The sequence below is a fragment of the Bubalus bubalis genome, chromosome 1, assembly GCF_019923935.1.
Source record: "Bubalus bubalis isolate 160015118507 breed Murrah chromosome 1, NDDB_SH_1, whole genome shotgun sequence".
In the NCBI taxonomy this organism is placed as follows: Eukaryota; Metazoa; Chordata; class Mammalia; order Artiodactyla; family Bovidae; genus Bubalus; species Bubalus bubalis.
The window spans coordinates 105,106,229-105,126,224 of NC_059157.1; the positions used below are offsets into that span (position 1 = coordinate 105,106,229).

At 36.5% G+C, this 19,996-nt stretch overlaps 1 protein-coding gene across 22 annotated transcripts in view; it reads right to left on the bottom strand.

The window, feature by feature from the left end:
• ZBTB20 (zinc finger and BTB domain containing 20) overlaps positions 1-19,996 on the bottom strand; it is an 869,399-nt gene that overhangs the window by 776,546 nt on the left and 72,857 nt on the right. For 3 of the 22 annotated variants that reach the window (XM_045166105.1, XM_045166753.1, XM_045166203.1), the window contains exon 2: positions 9,945-10,073. The exons of 18 other annotated variants lie outside the window; for them this stretch is intronic. The gene's annotated coding sequence lies outside the window, so the exon portion shown is untranslated. The remainder of the gene's footprint in view (positions 1-9,944; positions 10,074-19,996) is intronic. One more of the 22 variants, XM_045166465.1, reaches the window with a different exon arrangement.

Genomic DNA, 19,996 nt, shown 5'->3' on the forward strand with positions numbered 1-19,996 from the left:
TACTCAAGATCACCATCAGGACCCAGTGAAATATACACACTGACAGTGCTTTGCCAAACACACATTATATAAATGACAGGATTTTTTTTTCAAAAATATAATTATCATTCCAGAAAAAACTGCCATACTCTGTGAGAATTTGATTTTAAATTTACCTAAGTGGCCTCTTACTAACCAGCTCAATCATTGATTTCCATTGCCTTCTTTCAATCTGAGTGCCATTCCTCTCAGCAGAGAAAAATATAAGCAAAATAAATGTTTGTCGTCTCTTCCTACTTTGTATCACCTCCTAACATATCATATTCTTCCAAGAAATGGCTTTATCTATTTGGTTGGTATGACTTTTCATACCCCTTCTCAAAGTTTATTTTTCTAAGAGACTAAATTAGGGACTTTCTTGGCAGTCCAGTGGCTTAGACCTCGCCTTCCAAATGCAGGGGATTCAGGTTCAATCTCTGGTCAAGTAGCTAAAATCCCACATGCCTCAAGGCCAAAAAACTAAAAACACCAAATAGAAGCAATATTGTAACAGATTTCAATAAAGACTTTAAAAAGTGGCCCACAAAAAAAAAAAAAAAAAAAAAAAAAACCTTTAAAAAATTTTAGAGAGATTAAAGTAGAATTATGGAAAAGAAAGTTGAAAATTTTTGGAGTTAATTTTCACAGATAACAGAAATAATTTCATTGAGGTATTCTAAAATATCAATAACTAAGTATTATAAGTGTCAATTACATTATGGTGAAAATATTTTAACGTAGCTATATTGAGCATAAACTGGATTGTCTTTCAGGCCATAGACATTATTAGTCTTTTCTACCAATGACCACACAAAAACTAAATAATATGCCCTCTGCCACAAAAAGACAATATAAAAATATATATTCCCATCTCTATTAATTGACCAGAAAATATTTTGTCACTCTGAACTTAGACTGACCATAGTACAGAATCTGTCATTAAGTGTTCAGTTCACACACATACATGCCAAACTGGTCCAACAACTTCTATTATGCCAGTTACCAGCATTGCCAGCCCCTTTGCCCTTCACTGCCTGGAGAACGTCCATCAGAAACAGGGAAGCAGAGCAAGCTGCCACAATGCACCATTGATGCTTGAGCAAGGCTGCCCAAGCAGCTGCAACAACAGGGCAACTCTTCAAAGTGTCAGCATTGAAACTTAGAATTCTCCTTCCCATACAACTATCAATGAAAACCTTTATAAGCTACAATCAATTACAAAATAAATCTCTGAGACAAATCATGTTCTTTTTTCATTTCCCCTCTCCTCTTTCTCCTTTCAACACTAAATGTCCTTGGTTTAAAAAAAAAAAAAAATCAAGGAGAAATTCCCTCCTTTTCTTCCTCGATCTCTGTCTGCCTCTCTTATGTTCTAAAAATTCTCTCAAGGAGGTTTAAGGATTTGTGCTAAACACTTTTGTTTACAAGACATGTCCTGGGTTTTTTGTTTGTTTGTTTGTTGTTGGGTTTTGTAGTTGGAGTTTCTCATTTAAAAACTTCAAAAGGCACTTGAAATTTTGAGCACACTCATTCTGGAATTTTTGGCAAAGCATGTTTTTGATTATTGAAAGATAATCTAAATTCTGAAGTGCAAGCACTGAATCACATAACCTCCATATTTTTGTAAACCACAACAAAAGTGGTTTTACATTAACTATAGATGAATAAATAATGAGTCAGTGAACAGTTAAAAGCATTCCATGAGAATGCATGAACTAGCCATGTGAACTTCTTGATAGAAAAATCCTAAGTGTTTAGACATTACTTAGAATGAGGGAAAGCTACTCTTTAACAAATGCAGTATGTTTAATCTGTCTTATGTGACTAAACCTACCATATCAAATGAAAATATACTTTTGTTTTTTTCTATTTCTCCTTAGCCACAAGTAGGTAATGACTTATTTTTATATGAAACACATACTTGAAACCTGATAATTGTAAAAAACCACTTTTAGATTTAACTCCATATCTTTTACCAGGTAAACAACATGAGTTCCTTATAGAAAAAAGAGGGAGCTCCTCTAAATAATATTTATTCTCAAGAGAAGAATGTTCAAATTTCAGCATTGCCAAGGTGTAAACCATTTAATTCTTCTAGATAACTAAAACATGCACACTTCATTGAGGTTTCTGGATGAAAAATCAAAGTCCAAAATATTTATATTCATAATTTGCTATAATTTTAAAATTGTTAATTTAAATTTTATAATATTAATTTTAATTTAAAAATATTAATAATTTATCATTCTTTTCAAAGTAATGCATCTACATAGTTTACTAAATAGTAACACAATGTTTCTTAAAAAACACAAAAAACAGCAGCCCATATCTCAACCTTTGAGACCTCTGTCAAAATTCTTTCTAGTGTTTACCTGTTTAAATAATAAGCTTATATTCTTATTTTTTATTTGTAAACTATAGACATTATTAATTTCTTACCACGGAAGATAAAGCCTTAGCTCTCTTATACCACCCACTTTCCTTTTATTCTCCCAGTATTTAGCCAACTGGTACATTTTTAATACATATCCTTTCTTGAGTAAAAAGTTTTCTTTCTTACAATTCATATTGCCCATTTTTTCCCCAAGCCCAAGTTTTGCAAGAGAAATATAAAATCTCTCTGAATATATCTCACTCTTAAATGTGAAGCAATGCACAGTTGTTATCCAGGAACTTATCTTCACCTTTCTTATCTCATTCTCATCACTTATTTCCTGAATCCTCTCCTTCTTCTCTCTCCCCAGTTTTCCTTCATTTGGATACAGCATAGCCACCAAAAGATTCCTGAGAAAGCAACCTTGGGAGGTAAATTATGAAGATCGTGCAACTAAAAATGTCTTTCTTTCTACCTTCACACCTGATTAACAGTTTGACTAAGTATAGAATTCCAAGTTCAAAGTAATTTGGCCTCAGAACTTTAAAGCCACATCTTCTAGCTTTGAATGTTACCATGAAGAAATCAGATACCAGCCTGATTCTTGAACCAATGTGTACATAAGGTTTATATTTTCTCTCTAAAAGTGTCTATCATCACCTATAAACCGCTGGTAGTTTGAAATTTTCCAGTTATATATGTTGGTATAGATCTACTTCACATTTTTTCCAGTTTTATGAAGAAATAATTGACATGTCACAGTATAAGTTTAAGGCATACAGAGTGATGGTTTGATTTAAATATACTGTGAAATGATTATGGCAATAGGCTTACCTAACATTCATCATCTCACATATGATAAAATGATAAAAATAAAAAAAATATTTTCTCCTTTACACTTTTTATGGGCACCCAGTAAATCCTTTCAAAGTAGAAATGCTTGTTCTCCAGTTTGAAAAAAAAATTATGATATAATTTCAAGCTATTCTCTTCCTTATCACTTTTCTGCTTTTCCCCATTTTCTTAAAATGTTATTAATCAGAGTTTTGTTTGTGAGACATTCTGATTTTATCTGCTCTCCTGTTATCCATTTGAATTTCTTCTCTGAAAATTTCAATCCTGTTAAAGTTATTATAGCTGAGTGCTTATTCTCTGTTATTCATTTTTTATATTATTCTGTCATGTTTCATGGAAGTACTATCTTCTATCTGAGTATATTAATTATACTTTTACTTCAGCCATTGTCTTCCAGAGGAAGTACTGCCTCCAATTCTTTAGCCAGTTCTGGAGCATGAACTGGCTTGCTTTTTCCTTGGCACAATACTCTCCAGGCACTTGTATTTAGCTTTCTCCATTCTACTAATTCCTTCATCCACTTTCAGTTCAGTTCAGTTGCTCAGTCGTGTCCGACTTTTTGTGACCCCATGAATCGCAGCATGCCAGGCCTCCCTGTCCATCACCAACTCCCAGAGTGTACTCAAACTCATGTCCATCAAGTCAGTGATGCCATCCAGCCATCTCATCCTCTGTCGTCCCCTTCTCCTCCTGCCCCCAATCCCTCCCAGCATCAGAGACTTTTCCAATGAGTCAACTCTTCGCATGAGGTGGCCAAAGTACTGGAGTTTCAGCTTTAGCATCATTCCCTCCAAAGAAATCCCAGGGCTGATCTCCTTCAGAATGGACTGGTTGGATCTCCTTGCAGTCCAAGGGACTCTCAAGAGTCTTCTCCAACACCACAGTTCAAAAGCATCAATTCTTCGGTGCTCAGCTTTCTTCACAGTCCAACTCTCACATCCATACACAACCACTGGAAAAACCATAGCCTTGACTAGACGGACCTTTGTTGGCAAAATAATGCCTCTGCTTTTGAATATGCTATCTAGGTTGGTCATAATTTTCCTTCCAAGGAGTAAGCGTCTTTTAATTTCATGGCTGCAGTCACCATCTGCAGTGATTTTGGAGCCCAAAAACATAAAGTCTGACACTTTTTCTACTGTTTCCCCATCTATTTCCCATGAAGTGATGGAACCAGATCCCATGGTCTTCGTTTTCTGAATGTTGAGCTTTAAGCCAGATTTTTCACTCTCCTCTTTCACTTTCATTAAGAGGCTTTTTAGTTCCTCTTCACTTTCTGCCATAAGGGTGGTGTCATCTGCATATCTGAGGTTATTGATATTTCTCCCAGAAGTCTTGATTCCAGCTTGTACTTCTTCCAGCCCAGCGTTTCTCATGATGTACTCTGCATATAAGTTAAATAAGCAGGGTGACAATATACAGCCTCGACGTACTCCTTTTCCTATTTGGAACCAGTCTGTTGTTCTCTGTCCATACCAAGACATAAAAAAACAAAATCTTGCCATTTGTGACAACATAGATAAATCTAAAAGGTATTATGCTAAGTGAAATAAATCTGAGAATGACAAACATTGTATGATTTCACTCATATGTGGAATTTGAAAGAAAAAATAAACAAGTGAACAAACATAACAAAACAGAAACAGAGTCACAAATACAGAGGCGCTAAACAAGCTGTTGCCAGAGAGGGAGGAATGGAGGAAAGATATTAAAAAGTACAGACTTTCAGTTACAAAATAAATGAGTCATGGGGATGAAATATACAGCATGAGGAATATAGTAAATAATAATGTAATAGTTTACAGTAGTGACAGATGGCAACTAGACTAATCATAGTGATCATTTTGTAATGTATAGAAATATCGAATCACTATGTTGTGTACTAGCAATGTTGGAGGTTGATTATACTTCCAAAAAAAGAAAAAAAAAAGACAAATAATCTCATAGAAAAAGAAATCAGATCTGTAATCACTAGAAGCAGGGGGTGGAAGGGAAGGGAACTGGAAGAAGGTGATCAAAAGAAAACATAAATAAATGCTAGGGATGTAATATACAACACGATCAAGATAAATAATACTGCTTTATGTTATATATGAAAGCTAAGAGAGTAAATCTTTTAGGTCTCATCACATGGAAAAAAATTTTTTTCTTTTTCTTTTATTTTACATCGATATGAGATGATGAATATTCACCAAAGTTACTATATGAATCATTTCATGGTGTATGTAAGTCAAATCATTATGCTACACACCTTAAATGTATGCAATGCTGTATGTCAATTATATCTCAATAAAACTGGGAAAAAATAAAATAAATATAATTTTTTAAGAAATCAAGGAGCAGGCCCAAGGGATATGAGTCAAAAACAGAGCACTGTGAACATATTCAAACTGAGACTACTCTTTTCTATTTCTGTAAAGGTCCTTAGCAAAAGATTCTAAATATCAGGTTGAATAACAGGAATTTCCTCTGAAAAAAAGAAATTCTCTTGAATCCCATTACCTTAAAAATATCTTGTATAACAAAAAGGTGTAGAAGTCTGAATGCCGAGCATATCATATTACAGAATAAAGATGGGTATTTTCTGGGATGCTATCTAGTTTTTATAAATTCCACTGCTGTCCTCACCTAAAATGACTATGGAAATGGTGTAGCTAGAGAAAAAAAGGGATGAAATTTAAATCAACAAACAAAGAAATAAAAGTATAGGCTGTACATGTTAACAAATGCTGACATATGGAAGAGCAAAGAAAAATATGTTAAGACACACTCCTGGGCAAAAGGCTGAGGACAGCCAAAATTGATAGGATATGTAATGATTGAAGGGCTTCCCAGGTGGCTCAGTGTGTAAAGAACCCACCTGCACTGCAGGAGTTGCAGGAGACATGGGTTCAATCCCTGGGTTGGGAAGATCTCCTGGAGGCGGACATGGCAACTCACTCCAGTATTCTTGCCTGGAGAATCACAGGGACAGAGGAGACTAGCAAGCTACATGGGGTCGCAAAGAGTCGAACATGACTGAAGCGACTGAGCACACACGCACGCATAATGATTGAAACAAGAGTACAGGAAAGACAGAGTAGATGAGAAATTTTAATATAACTAGTGGGTATAAAAATGCAAAATGTTCCTTGAAAGGAAAGCTATGACAAACCTAGACAGCACATTAAAAAGCAGAGACATCACTTAGCTGACAAAGATCTGTATAGTCAAAGCTATGGTCTTACCAGTAGTCATCAATGGATGTGAGAACTGGCCCATAAAGAAGGCTGAGCACAAAAGAATTGATGCTTTTGAACTGTGGTGTTGGAGAAGACTCTTGAGAGTTCCTTTGACAGCACAGAGATCAAACCAGTCAATTCTAAAGGAAATCAACCCTGAATATTCATTGGAAGGACTGATGCTGAAGCTCCAATACTTTGGTCACCTGATGTAAAGAGCCAACTCATTGGAAAAGACCCCAATGCTGGCAAAGATTGAAGGCAAAAGAAGAAGGGGACAAGAGGATGAGATGGTTGGGGGCAACACTGACTCAACAGACATGAATTTGAGCAAACTCTGGGAGATAGCAGAAGACAGAGGAGCCTGCCATGCTGCAATACTTGGAGCTGCAAAGAGTCAGACACAGCTAAATAACTGAACAACAACAACAAGGAAAATGTATGTTGTATAAATTGAAGCAATCCCAATGATATAAAGAGTCATGAAGCAGAAAAACAAGATTTCTTCTATTCAAAGGTTTTATGACCAGTAAGGATGGACTACAGTATGAAAATGAAATAGACCTAATTCCATAATAGGCATAGAAAGTGATCAACAGTGATAACTCTATTGTTTAAGGACACAAAGTGGTACTTAATAAACTTCAGATTATACCATTTAAAAATTGTTTCTCAACTTTGGAAAATGTTTTACATTCCCCTTGGCTACCTATTTTCTTTAGCTTTTAAAATTATGGAAGTGTCATGCAAACCATCTATAGAAGGTAAATAACAACACTTCTATGAATAGTAGTAATTAAAAAGAACCCATTGATGATACATTCATTCCAAAGCCACCAGCACTGAGTCAACCATTATACTGTGTGTATGCTAAATCACTTCAGTCATATCCAACTCTTTGCAACCCTATGGTCTGTAGCCCTCCAGGCTGCTCTGTCCATGGGATTCTCTAGGCAGGAATACTGGAGTGTGCTGACATGCCCTCCTCCAGGGGATCTTCCTAACCCAGGGAAAGAACCCACATCTCCTGCAGCTTCTGCACTGCTGGCGGATTCTTTACCACTGAGCCACTAACATCCAAACCCTGGAGGACACTATCAGCATTGCTGGTAACATCTCTGCTCTTAGAGTTTGGGTCTTTTTTCCTATGAAGAGCACATTCTTACACAGGACAACAGGATGTGAAATGATATGAAAATGTGTGTGTCAGCACTTAGAAAATTCTCCTCCTAAAAGCAGTTTCTAAATGTGGAATCTTTAATAAAGACCTGTAACCTACTGGTCAGCAGAAGCATTTAGGAACTGAAGGCATACAGTACAATGCTTATCCTTATTCCCATTTAGCTACCAGGGGTTTTTTGCTCAAGATTTCTTTTTTCTTTTCCTTGTTCTCTATATACAATTGTGAGAGAACTCTGTAGAGAAACATCTTGACTAGATCCAGGAGATGGTAAAGGACAGGGAAGCCTGGCATGCTGCAGTCCACAGGGTTGCAAAGAGTCGGACATGACTTTGCCACTGAACAACAACAAATGTGGAAAAGCATCCTGACTGGATCTAGGCTCAGTGTGGGTATATGCTGTGTAAGCACTACACACAACTCCACCAATACACCTGAAACTCTCCACGGTTCAATCCTTTTGATAGTCTTCAGCTGAGACTACATCTAACCCTCTCACTTATGTTTCACCTACAATTTCAGGTCTCAGCAGTTCCTGAGAATAAATGAGTTATAGTTATACTTCCTCTTCTCATAAATCTGAAAGAGTAGGGTGGGGTGGGCTTAGGAAATGGACAGTTTCACTGCCAACCCAAACATAATATTCCAATAGCTGGCTGTTGTGATCTAGAAGATTATTTTTTTTAATATCGGTGTATGTAAGCCCTTCAGCAAATAAACTCAGAGGATGAGAAGGAGGACGTGGGGAGAGGAAATGATATTGATGATGACAATGATAGCTAATGTTTCAGTACCTGTGTCATGCATTGTTCTAGGTGCTCTGCACTCTGCATGTATTATCTCATTTAATCCTCACACATTCAAAAAATTTCGTGTTAGGTAAAATCATTTTTATCTTCATTTTTTAAACAGGATACAGAAAAACAGGGGGCAAGTTGTTTAAATGAATTTAAAGATATTTTGTTCCTTTAAAGTTAAAACAAAAAATTTACACTGATTGACCAATCTTTTATGTAAGATCAAAGGCTGTCATCGACTCTTGATCTGCTAAGTCACATTATTCTCCTTACTCAGACTGTTACACAATGTAGCATTTAAGTAAAGTCAGTGAGAGTTTAAAGATTTTGGTTTATTTAATGGCAGTGAGTGCTTAAAGAGACTTGCAAAGCAAGTTGAATGCAGGACCCTTCCAATTTTTACGTTCATCCGCTACCCTTGCCCTAGGAGATCTTTCATGTTGTCTACCCACACTCACTTGTTTTAGTGATTCACCTTTACAAAGTCTTTCTAAAGCAGCCAACTTAAATTTCATAATACCAATGCTGCTGCTGCTGCTGCTGCTAAGTCGCTTCAGTCGTGTCCGACTCTGTGAGACCCCATAGACGGCAGCCCATGAACTGCGGCCCACCAGGCTCCTCCATCCATGGGATTTTCCAGGCAAGAGTGCTGCAGTGGGGTGCCATTGCCTTCTCCACATAATTCCAATAGACATTTATACTTTTTTTACTCATATTTCACCAGTTTGCATAATTAAATTACAATTGCACATTCAATTGGCATAAACAAATTTAAAAACAAACACAAATGACTCTAAGTAAGCATAACAGCAAGTAAACAGGGAGACAGAAATACACCATATTTCAGAGTTTCCTATCAGCCTAAAGTAGGGATTGGCCAGGAGGGCTTCTACTATATTCATACCTTCCCTAATCACAAAGAATATTATTTAATAAGTATATTAGGATTCTGGCACAATGGATTTACAATTGAAAAATATAATCATATTTTATAGGGGGTTTACAGTAACACACTATACTAGGAAGTTAATACATTCCTTCTTATGTTTCTTAAATAGAAATACTGGGAGACTACTTCACTGATAAAAACTAAAGTCATAAAATTCTACCCTAAGCTCAATAAAGTATAACAAAGCCTGTTCCCTACTTTACGTATGTGAGTATGTACATATACACTCATACACATAAAAACATGTACTTAATAAATGAAGAAACTCAGACTTTAAGAAAGAAAGTCCCTACCAGAGGAAACCATCACCTTATGTGGTAAAAGCTCTAAATTTAAAGTTCAGGTTCAACCTGTTACTACTTATTTGATGTGGAATAATTCACTTCCCCTCCCTGAATTATACTTTCCTTATTTAAAAAAGGAGACGACAATATTTTCTCTCTCCATCTCAAGAACTATGGTCAGAATTACATAAAATAAAATATATGAAAACACTTTACAAACTATCAGTCATCATACATATATAATATACTGTTACTAGAAATCCTACCTTGTACTTTGAACATAGAGTCAGGGAGGTCATTTCACAAATGATGGGGCTGAGAGCCCAAAGCCCAAATTACCTTCCTCCTTAGAGTGGCATGGATGACAGAGCACAAGTAGAGAATACTCGATTAACCTGGAAAGGATATCACCAGTCATGAGAGTGAGAATCAATTGGAGATTCAAGAAAGCCAAAATGCCCAGAATGAACTAATGCTGCAGTAGAGACTGTGAACAGAGATAAAATGTTAAAGGCTGAGCAGTTTCATATAATAAGTTCTGGCAGTAATTTTGGTGAAAATATGAGGAGAGACAGAAAGATCAAACCCTCAAAAAGTTCAGCTATATAAAACACATATTTTTATTTCATCTTATAGAACAAAATGTTGAAGCCTTTTCAAACTAAAGAAAATTGCAAATTTGAGATAATTCTCTTATTTATGTGATTCCTTTCTACTGGCTGGAGAAATTAGCCATAGGTTAGGAAGTTGAGAAAACAATAGGATGCACATCAGTAAAGTTCAAGTACTTTAATTGGATTGATTTGGGTACAGTTTGTCTTCCTTTTTCTCTGGCCATTAATCCAGCAGGGGAAAGTGATCTAACACAGCACCATGGCACGAAGGGACAGACCCTGAGAGCCTGTCTCTATGATGACTGTTCTTGCGCATCCAGGCCGCCTATTGAAACTAACAATGCCTGCCTCTGCTGCCGAAGAGGATCATCCAAACTCCGAAAATGAAACACATCACACAAAGGGATGAAAGAATTCTTATTCCACAGGGTTTAGCTTGCAGCTGGTCATGCATGGCAGAGGGATGTGCCATGAGGATGAGAAAGAAGCTTCTAAAGAGAATAGCTGGGGCAGGCAGTTGGACATTTTGAAATACTTAGGGAATTATTCTTTTGAAACTAAAGCAAATAACTAGACTTCTTTACAGCGGAACTTAGAAGAGACTGGGTTTTTTAATCACTAAAATTCACCCAGGTGTGAATATTCTTGCCATTAAAAGAAACTGATAAATTCTAATTGATTATATGTTCTTGGGGTTCCCCATTTAAAGCAAGAGATCATTTTATATAATTGATTTTTTTTTGTCCTCAGGGCTGGTACTCAAAATCACTTGGGCGTTTAAAACTGTATCTAGGGATAAGTGTTGAGTTTTTCAGAAACTGATGCAAGTAACTAAATAATATGCTTATTATACACAATAAAACACTGATTAGGACCATCGACTCTGAGACTAGATCAGAGTTGAAACCAATTTGACTTTCAATGCATGGTGTTGTGTCCAAGGTGCTCTAATGGCCTGGAATAGTTTCACGGAGTAAGTCCGCCCCACAAAAGATGTTCCAAACATAAGTTAACACTTATTAAAAAAAAAAAAAAAAACAACTTCCCTGCAGTCACCATTGCTCCTGACTCCTCAACTGGCCTCAGCAAGGCATAATGCAGTTTTGAGTTGCCCTGGACATCATTGTACAAAGTAGTGCCAAAAGCAGCACCTAGAATTTTGTAGAGACATGCCACAGGGAGGCATCAGCATTCACGGATACACTCACTCCAACCAGTCAGAAACACAAACACTTGCCCGCGTCCCTTAGCCCTTTTCAACTCCTATTCCAAAACAGATCATCTTCCTCTATCTACTGGATGAAAGGTAAAAACTCCTTTCACTGCACATGACAGAATACACATTAGATTTAACAATCTCTTTTTACCTATTATACCACTGATTCCAAATAACTTGCTATAACTAGATATGTAGCTTTATGGAAGTTATTTAATCTAATTTAGCCTTAGATTCTTCACTGATAATATGTAAATAATATCTGCCTTATGAGGGAGATAATATTTACCTCATAGTTCAGTTACCAGCACAAAGAGTGACTCAATAAATGGTAGTCACTGTGTGTGTCTTTCTCTATAACAGGAGTAACACATAGTTTACAGAAGAAACTAAAACGAGAAATGGAATGCAAAATTAAAAATATTCCCCTACCTTGTCAGGATGCTATTGTTGATTCAAGCATTGTATCATTCTTTTCAGGTTAGATCACATTTTTATTAGAAGCATTACTTCCTTACAGGATTGAATGAATAGAAGTCTCTGGGAGAAAATTTTCTTTCCACATTTTCAATCCATTAGTTCTAATTAATGTCCTTCAGACCACTGTAAACAAGTTCTTGTTGTAAGTGTTTTAACTTTTCAAATAGCTATGATTATATTTAATACCTAAATGTTTGGCATTGGAGGGTTTCCATAATTGTTCTAATGTTTCTTGTTCCCCCACTTCTACCACAGCTTCAACTCTCTCAGTAGCTCTTCTAACTTCTCTCAAAAAGAGAAGACAATTTGGCTGAAAACTGATACTACAAAAGAAACTTTGAAATATTTTTGAGAAAAATTAATTCTTACACTCAGTTCTTCTACAGATACTATCCCACACAACTGTACAAAATGAATTTCTGAGTCCAAGACCAACATACTCTAAAGACTAAAAGAAGCAATCTTTCAGAAAAACCTAAAAACTAACGAGGAAAGAGAAATATATACACACATAGATATAGTAACCAATGAAAAGAGATTATAATGAGGGAAAATGTATGTAAAGAGAGACAATGATATTTAAAGTACAATGAAAAATTTCTACATAATAAAATAAGACCCACAATTGATTTCCCTTAAGAATTATAAAAATTTCAAATTCAAGCTTTATTCTAGTAAAAAAATAATTTAAATCCCTACCATTAATTACTTCTTTGCATTGTGAATTTTTGCTCTCAAATTTTTATACTAAAATCCTTAATTTAGGTATCAAAGACAGAAGAACATAAAATTTAATTCTAAAGGATTTGATCAACAATTTTGAAAACCTGGGTCATCACTTTTCCACCACCCCTTTTAGCAGCACCCATTCAAACAATCCCCAGATCCTGTCAATGTTCTTTCTACTCCCACTGTACTATCTAGAATCCTAAGTAATCTAAGTATTTTCATCCTCTAATCTCTGCCATCCATCTTTATGCTTCCAGAATTACCTTCCATAAAAATAAAGGCTCAAGGAATTTCCCTTACCTCCTTAAAAACCTTGGGTGGTTTACCAAATAAAGTCCAAACTCTAGCATAACATTCAGTCTTTCACAGTATAGCATTAAACTACAACTCATGGTAATTATACTGAATGTAAAAGATATTCAGTAACAGCTTGCTATGTTCCAGACTCCATAGCAGCAGGCTGGTAGTAGGAATAAACGTGAACCAGACACAGTCCCCATTTTCAAAGAAGCCAGAGCGATGAAAGGCAGATAAGTGAACTAAATATTGTAATGCAATGAAGTGAGTACAACAAAGGTAACTAACAATAGGGCGCTAACAAAATTAGATAACGCCCAAACTCAATGAGGAGAAAAGTGAAAGTAATATCTTAGTCCTCTGCTTCAGAAAATGATGGAAGCAACACAGGAGTTAACCTCCTGCATTAAACAACTAAAAATTGGACAAAATACTTTATAGACATTGGACAACAGGCAGCACATGACAAGGTCAGCCCCATAATCACTATAACTTACTGTCTAGACAGAGTTACCAGATCACATCTCAGAGGGGAAGAAATCAAATAGACCCTGTGTTGCCCAGGGCTACACTGCTAATAAGGAGTAAATTTGGGCTTCAGATAGCAGTCTTTCTGATTCCAAAGTCCAAGAAGTTTTTACTTTTACTTCTCTACCACCTTTAAATCATTGCTTAGACTGTCCACCTAGGCTAGAAATCAGCTCACTCCTACCCCTCCATATTCTCTCGCCCGACAGAAATTATGTTTCAAGGTTTCAGTATAAACATCACTTCATCCAAGAAAACTTCCCTAATTCCATTGCCCCCAGCCATAGAAAGAAAAAAATCAGTATTACCATCCTTTATAATACTGTATTTTTTTGTTCATTAATACTTCATTTTTATTGTTTTGCAACATTAATTTTATTCTGCTTTATCTAATAATTATATTAGTTTAAGCCAATGTTTATCAGGGCTTTCCTGATAGCTCAGTTGATAAAGAATCCACCTGCAACGCAGGAGACCCCAGCTGGATTCCTGGGTCAGGAAGATCCACTGGAGAAGGGATAGGCTACCCACCACAGTATTCTTGGGCTTCCCTTGTGGCTCAGCTGGTAAAGAATCCGTTTACTGAGAGCTTACTGTATTATATTAGTGCTAACCAATGTTTATCAGGGCTTCCCTGATAACTCAGTTGATAAAGAATCTGCCTACAACGCAGAAGACCCGGGTTTGATTCTTGGGTTGGGAAGATCCACTGGAGAATGGATAGGCTACCAATTCCAGTATTCTTGGCTTCCCTTGTGGCTCACCTGGTAAAGAAATGTTTACTCAGAGCTTACTATATCATTGCTCTATACGATGTACATGAACCCCATCACTTAATCCTCGGGACAGTCCTATACAGTAGGTTCTATTTTCAGCTTCATTTTGTATATAAGGAAACTGAAACACAGATAGGCTAAATAACTCACTTAAAGTTATGCACTATTTCAAATCCTAAAAGATGATGCTGTGAAAGTGCTGCACTCAATATGCCAGCAAATTTGGAAAACTCAGCAGTGGCCACAGGACTGGAAAAGGTCAGTTTTCATTGCAATCCCAAAGAAAGGCAATGCCAAAGAATGCTCAAAATACCACACAACTGCACTCATCTCACTCTAGTAAAGTAATGCTCAAAATTCTCCAAGCCAGGCTTCAACAATATGTGAAATGTGAACTTCCAGATGCTCAAGCTGGATTTAGAAAAGGCAGAGGAACCAGAGATCAAATTGCCAACATCTGCTGGATCATCGAAAAAGCAATCGAGTTCCAGAAAAACATTTGCTTTGTTGACTATGACAAAGCCTTTGACTCGGTAGACCACAACAACTCTGGAAAATTCTTCAAAAGATAGGAATATCAGACCACCTGACCAGCCTCTTGAGAAATCTGTATTCAGGTCAGGAAGCAACAGGTAGAGCTGGACATGGAAGAACATACTAGTTCCAGGGAGGGCGGCAGCGGTTTAAAACAAAACAAAACAAAACAAAACAAAAAAGAACATACTAGTTCCAAATAGGAAAAGGAGTACATCAAAGCTGTATATTGTCACCCTGCTTATTTAACTTATATGCAGAGTACATCATGAGAAATGCTGGGCAGGAGGAAGCACAAGCTGAAATCAAGATTGCTGGGAGAAATATCAAAAACCTCAGATATGCAGATAACACCACCCTTATGGCAGAAAGTGAAGAAGAACTAAAGAGCCTCTTGAGGAAAGTGAAAGAGGAGAGTGAAAATTTGGCTTAAAGCTCAACATTCAGAAAACTAAGATCTTAGCAACTGGTCTCATCACTTCATGGCAAATAGATGGGGAAACAGTAGAAACAGTGACAGGCTTTATTTTTGGGGGCTCCAAAATTACTGCAGATGGTGACTGCAGCCATGAAATTAAAAGATGCTTGCTCCTTGGAAGAAAAGCTATTACCAATCTAGACAGCATATTAAAAAGCAGAGACATTACCTTGCCAACAAAGGTCCATCTAGTCAAAGCTATGGTTTTTCCAGTAGTCATGTATGGATGTGAGAGTTGGACTATAAACAAAGGTGAGTGCTGAAGAATTGATGCTTGTGAACTGTGGTGTTGGAGAAGACTCTTGAGAGTCCCTTGGACTGCAAGGAGATCCAACCAGTCCATCCTAAAGGAAATCAGTCCTGAATATTCATTGGAAGGACTGATGCTGAATCTGGAACTCCAATACTTTGGCCACCTGATGGGAAGAACTTACTCATTTGAAAAGACCCTGATGCTGGGAAAGATTGAGGGCAGGAGGAGAAGGGGACAACAGAGGATGAGATGGTTGGATGGCATCACCGACTCAATGGATATGAGTCTGAGTAAACTCCAGGAGTTGGTGATGGACAGGGAGGCCTGGCGTGCTGCAGTCCTTGGGATTGCAAAGCATCAGACACGACTGAGTGACTGAACTGAACTGAACTGAACTAAGCTTCAGAGCAGGAATTCAAACCTAATAATCTACCCTCAAAGTCCGTGCATATAAGCTAATTGTTTCCTGTCTGACTAACCTACTAGACTTCTTGAATAGGAACAGTTCATCTAGGTAATCTTGCTGTTTGTATATCTTATACCACCCGGGATTCTGTTGTTTTCCATATGTATGAATGAACAAAGGAGAATTCTGAGGCTGTGGAGGAGTAATGATACTGAGTGCTAAATAAGAACTCTGGCCATCTCTAAACTATGACAAAAGATATCTATGATTCTTCGAGAGAAATTATTCTTTATCCTTGCAACTCCTCAGAAATTTTATCCACAGCAATTAAAGTTCTTTTATGCTCCAGTGATGGAGTCTTACTTCACTCTTAGCTAATTTCAATGTTGACAAATTATAGATATATTCTTTTATGTTTATGTTAATGACCATTGTAAGACATATTTCATATATTTATTCTAAGCATAGAACAACACTACTAGTAAGAAAAAGAATATATAGAGGTGGGAAATACATGTGGGAGTAGAGAACTGGCAAAGGTAATAATAAAATAGTAACCAAAAAAATCAACTACCATTTTCAAACCCTTACCATGAGCTAGGCACTTCCATTATTGTTATTAATAATGGTACTATAATTTCAATGCATTATCTCACTTAACCCTCAGAACAACCATGAGGTGGGAATATAATGATCTTGAAATTCTGATATTCTCATTTTTTTAACAACAGTGTCAGATGCCTTAAAAGAGTGTATTCACAAAGTTCACAACCATTTTATTAAAGTAGAAGCTTAAAAATCATGGGACTACGTTTTTATCAATTACTGTTTTTCCATCAATTTCACAAGTGTTATATAACAGACTGGCAAGCACTATTATTCTACATACGTTAATGCCATCATGAGTTCGTTTATGTTCAATATCTACTCCACACAAGCTCATTCACAAGTTAGTGTCTACTAACATTGTTTACTAAAAAAATATAAAGTTGTCAATTTCTTATGGTAGAACATAATGGTTGTTGTTGTTAGTTGCTAAGTTGTGTTTGACTCTTTTGTGACCCCATGGACTGTTTCCTGCCAGGCTCCTCTGTCTATGGATCTCCCAGGCAATAATACTGGAGTGGGTTGTCATTTCCTTCTCCAGGGGATTTTCCTGACCCAGGGATCGAATCCACATCTCCTGCATTGCAGGAGATTCTTTATCACTGAGCTACCAGGGAAGACTGTCATATCACATCATATTACATTAACAATGGATATCAGTAATTGAGTCCCTATTATGTGTTGGGCTTTACAATATGATCTCATTTAGTCTCCATCACTGTGGGAGTTTGGTTTTCTTATCTGCAGTTTATAGGTGAGTAAAATGGCTCAGAATAACTTGCCCATGGTCTCACAGTTACTAAGCAGTGTGCTAGACGGGAGCTCAAACCCACCTCAGGCTACGACAAAAATGAAGAGAATTTTGTAAAGTGGGAGTTTGCAAAATTAACACACAAAATAAATAGCCTTTCTATACAGAAACAAACAAACAAACAAAAAATATTATGAAAACTGTTTAGGATAGGAAGGATGTAAAAAAATAAAGTGTTCATTGCTGAGTCATATCTGACTCTTTGCAATCCCATGGACTGTAGCCTGCCAGGCTCCACAGTCCATGGAATTTTCCAGGCAAGAATACTAGAGTGGGTTGCCATTCCCTTCTCCAGGGGATTGAACCCAGGTCTCCTGCACTGCAGGCAGATTCTTTACCATCTGAGCCACTAGGGAAGCCAAAAAAAAAAGCAAGCAATTAAATAAACAAATGAATAGAACACCAAACCTTAGTAGCAAACATTTAAAACCTTTATAAGGAAAACTGTATAACACTTTTGATAGACACAGAAGTTATTTAATAAGTGGAGGGGGAAAGCAGATTCTTAAACATGGAGATTCAACTTCATAGAGATATTAATTGTCCCTATGTTGATTCATGAACTTATCATAATTCCAATAGGGTTACATCAGTTTTATTTTCCCCTTGAAGTCTGCTAGTTTATTATAAAGTTCATTTAGAAAAACAACTAAGCAAGAAAAGTCATAAAAACCCCGGACAAAAAGAGCAATGGTGGGGGTGAGGTGGGAGGCTAATACTTTATATATTAAAACATGATCTAAGTTTTTTATAATTAAAAAAGCAATAATGGCATATGAATAGATAGCCCAACATAGAGTAGAAAACCTAAAATTATGTATAGCAGCATAGGAAAAAAATTACAATAGAAAAAGCAAGCACTGGAAGAAAATATATATGAATTTCTTTATAAACTTCAAGTGGAAAAAATTTTTCCAAATGATGCCACAATGACATAAGACTTCACAGTCAATTAAACAATATTAAAGGCAAATGCCTCTTTTAGCCAATAATCATCACTGTCATGGATTCTACGAAAAGCTAAAACCAACACACCTCTGGGAAATCACAGAAACTGCAGAATTATTCATTAGAACTAACTCTAATACCTTCTCTTTCTTCACCACCATTTTTAAACTACAGCTCAAAGACTGTAGGAATATAACCAAAACCTAAAAGAATCTAAGCCATAACCACAGAATTTGTTGGAATTAAACTATACTACTCCATAGCCCCATATAATCCAAGACCTCTTGTATTTCAGTATTATGCAAGCATGCTAGGTTGCTTCAGTTGTGTCTGACTCTTTGTGTCCCTCTGGACTGCAGCCCACCAGGCTCCTCTGTCCATGGGATTCTCTAGGCAAGAATACTGGAGTGGGTGGTCACATCCTCCTCCAGGCTATCTTACCAACCCAGGGATGGAACTGGCATCTCCTACAGCTACTGCATTGCAGGCGGATTCTTTACTGCTGAGTCATGGGGGGAAGCCCCTTCAGTATTATACTTACTTTTAAAGGGATTCCAATTCCTGAATATCTTAATCCACTATTATAGTAAAAAATACGCAAGTGATTTCTATGTGCCCTGGGGCAAGGTAGATATTTAGATTTATCCTATAATTTAAAATAATAATGCAAATGTATACCAAAACTCTGTAAATGATATTTAAAAAAAAAAAAAAAAAAAAAAAACAACTTGTTCTGGAGAAGGATCTGGCTGGATTCAAGCCTGTCAATTGTGTAGCTGCTGACTGCACAGCCTCTGAGTCCATGAAAAGACAGCATCTTTGCTTACTCTGAGATATTTACTTCACCCTTAAAAGTTGCCAAACCTCTAAAATTTGTAAAGAATATGTTTAGGAAGAAAAATCTAGATTGTTGTACATTTTTCCCAACATTTCAAGAGGCATGATATGGATTCTTTGGACACTGAGCATACCATTATTTACTGATTGGAATGTATTTCAGACACAGTAATTACAGTGTCTGATTAGTATCTCCAGAACATATAGATAACATCTACATTTATAAAAATTAGAACTATTTCCACAAGTAGCTTCGGAGAAAAAGCTTTTTAAAAAACAACATAAAAATGGTCCATTGGCAAAAGATATGATCAGAGCCTTGCTGTACACTAACATTGCCTTGCAAATGAAAACCTGCGCTGTTCCTTATGATCAGGGTTTTACCCATTTATTTGGTTAATCATTCAAATGGCTAAACAGACCTCTAATTTGAAAATAAAAACCAATTGATGCAATCACAAACAAGTTCTAAAATTGCGGTTTATAAAAATTGAAATCTTGTTCTAAGCCAAAACACACACACAGTTACCTTTTCCTAATCAGAGCATTCATTTCTCCTCATTATGATCTCACAAGCACATTAAAATCTTATTAACATTAATTACTTCTGAGCGCCTATGCATGAGCAGTGACAGTCGTGAGTGTGCGCGTGTCTGGATCATATCTACATTTATATACCTTGCTGCACTTTGCTTATAAAACATGTGAAAATATTTCTGCTAACACCAATTAGCTAATTTCACACACACACAGATAGTAAACTGCTGTCTCGCTGCACAGCCTATCAGAGACCAGCAAACATATG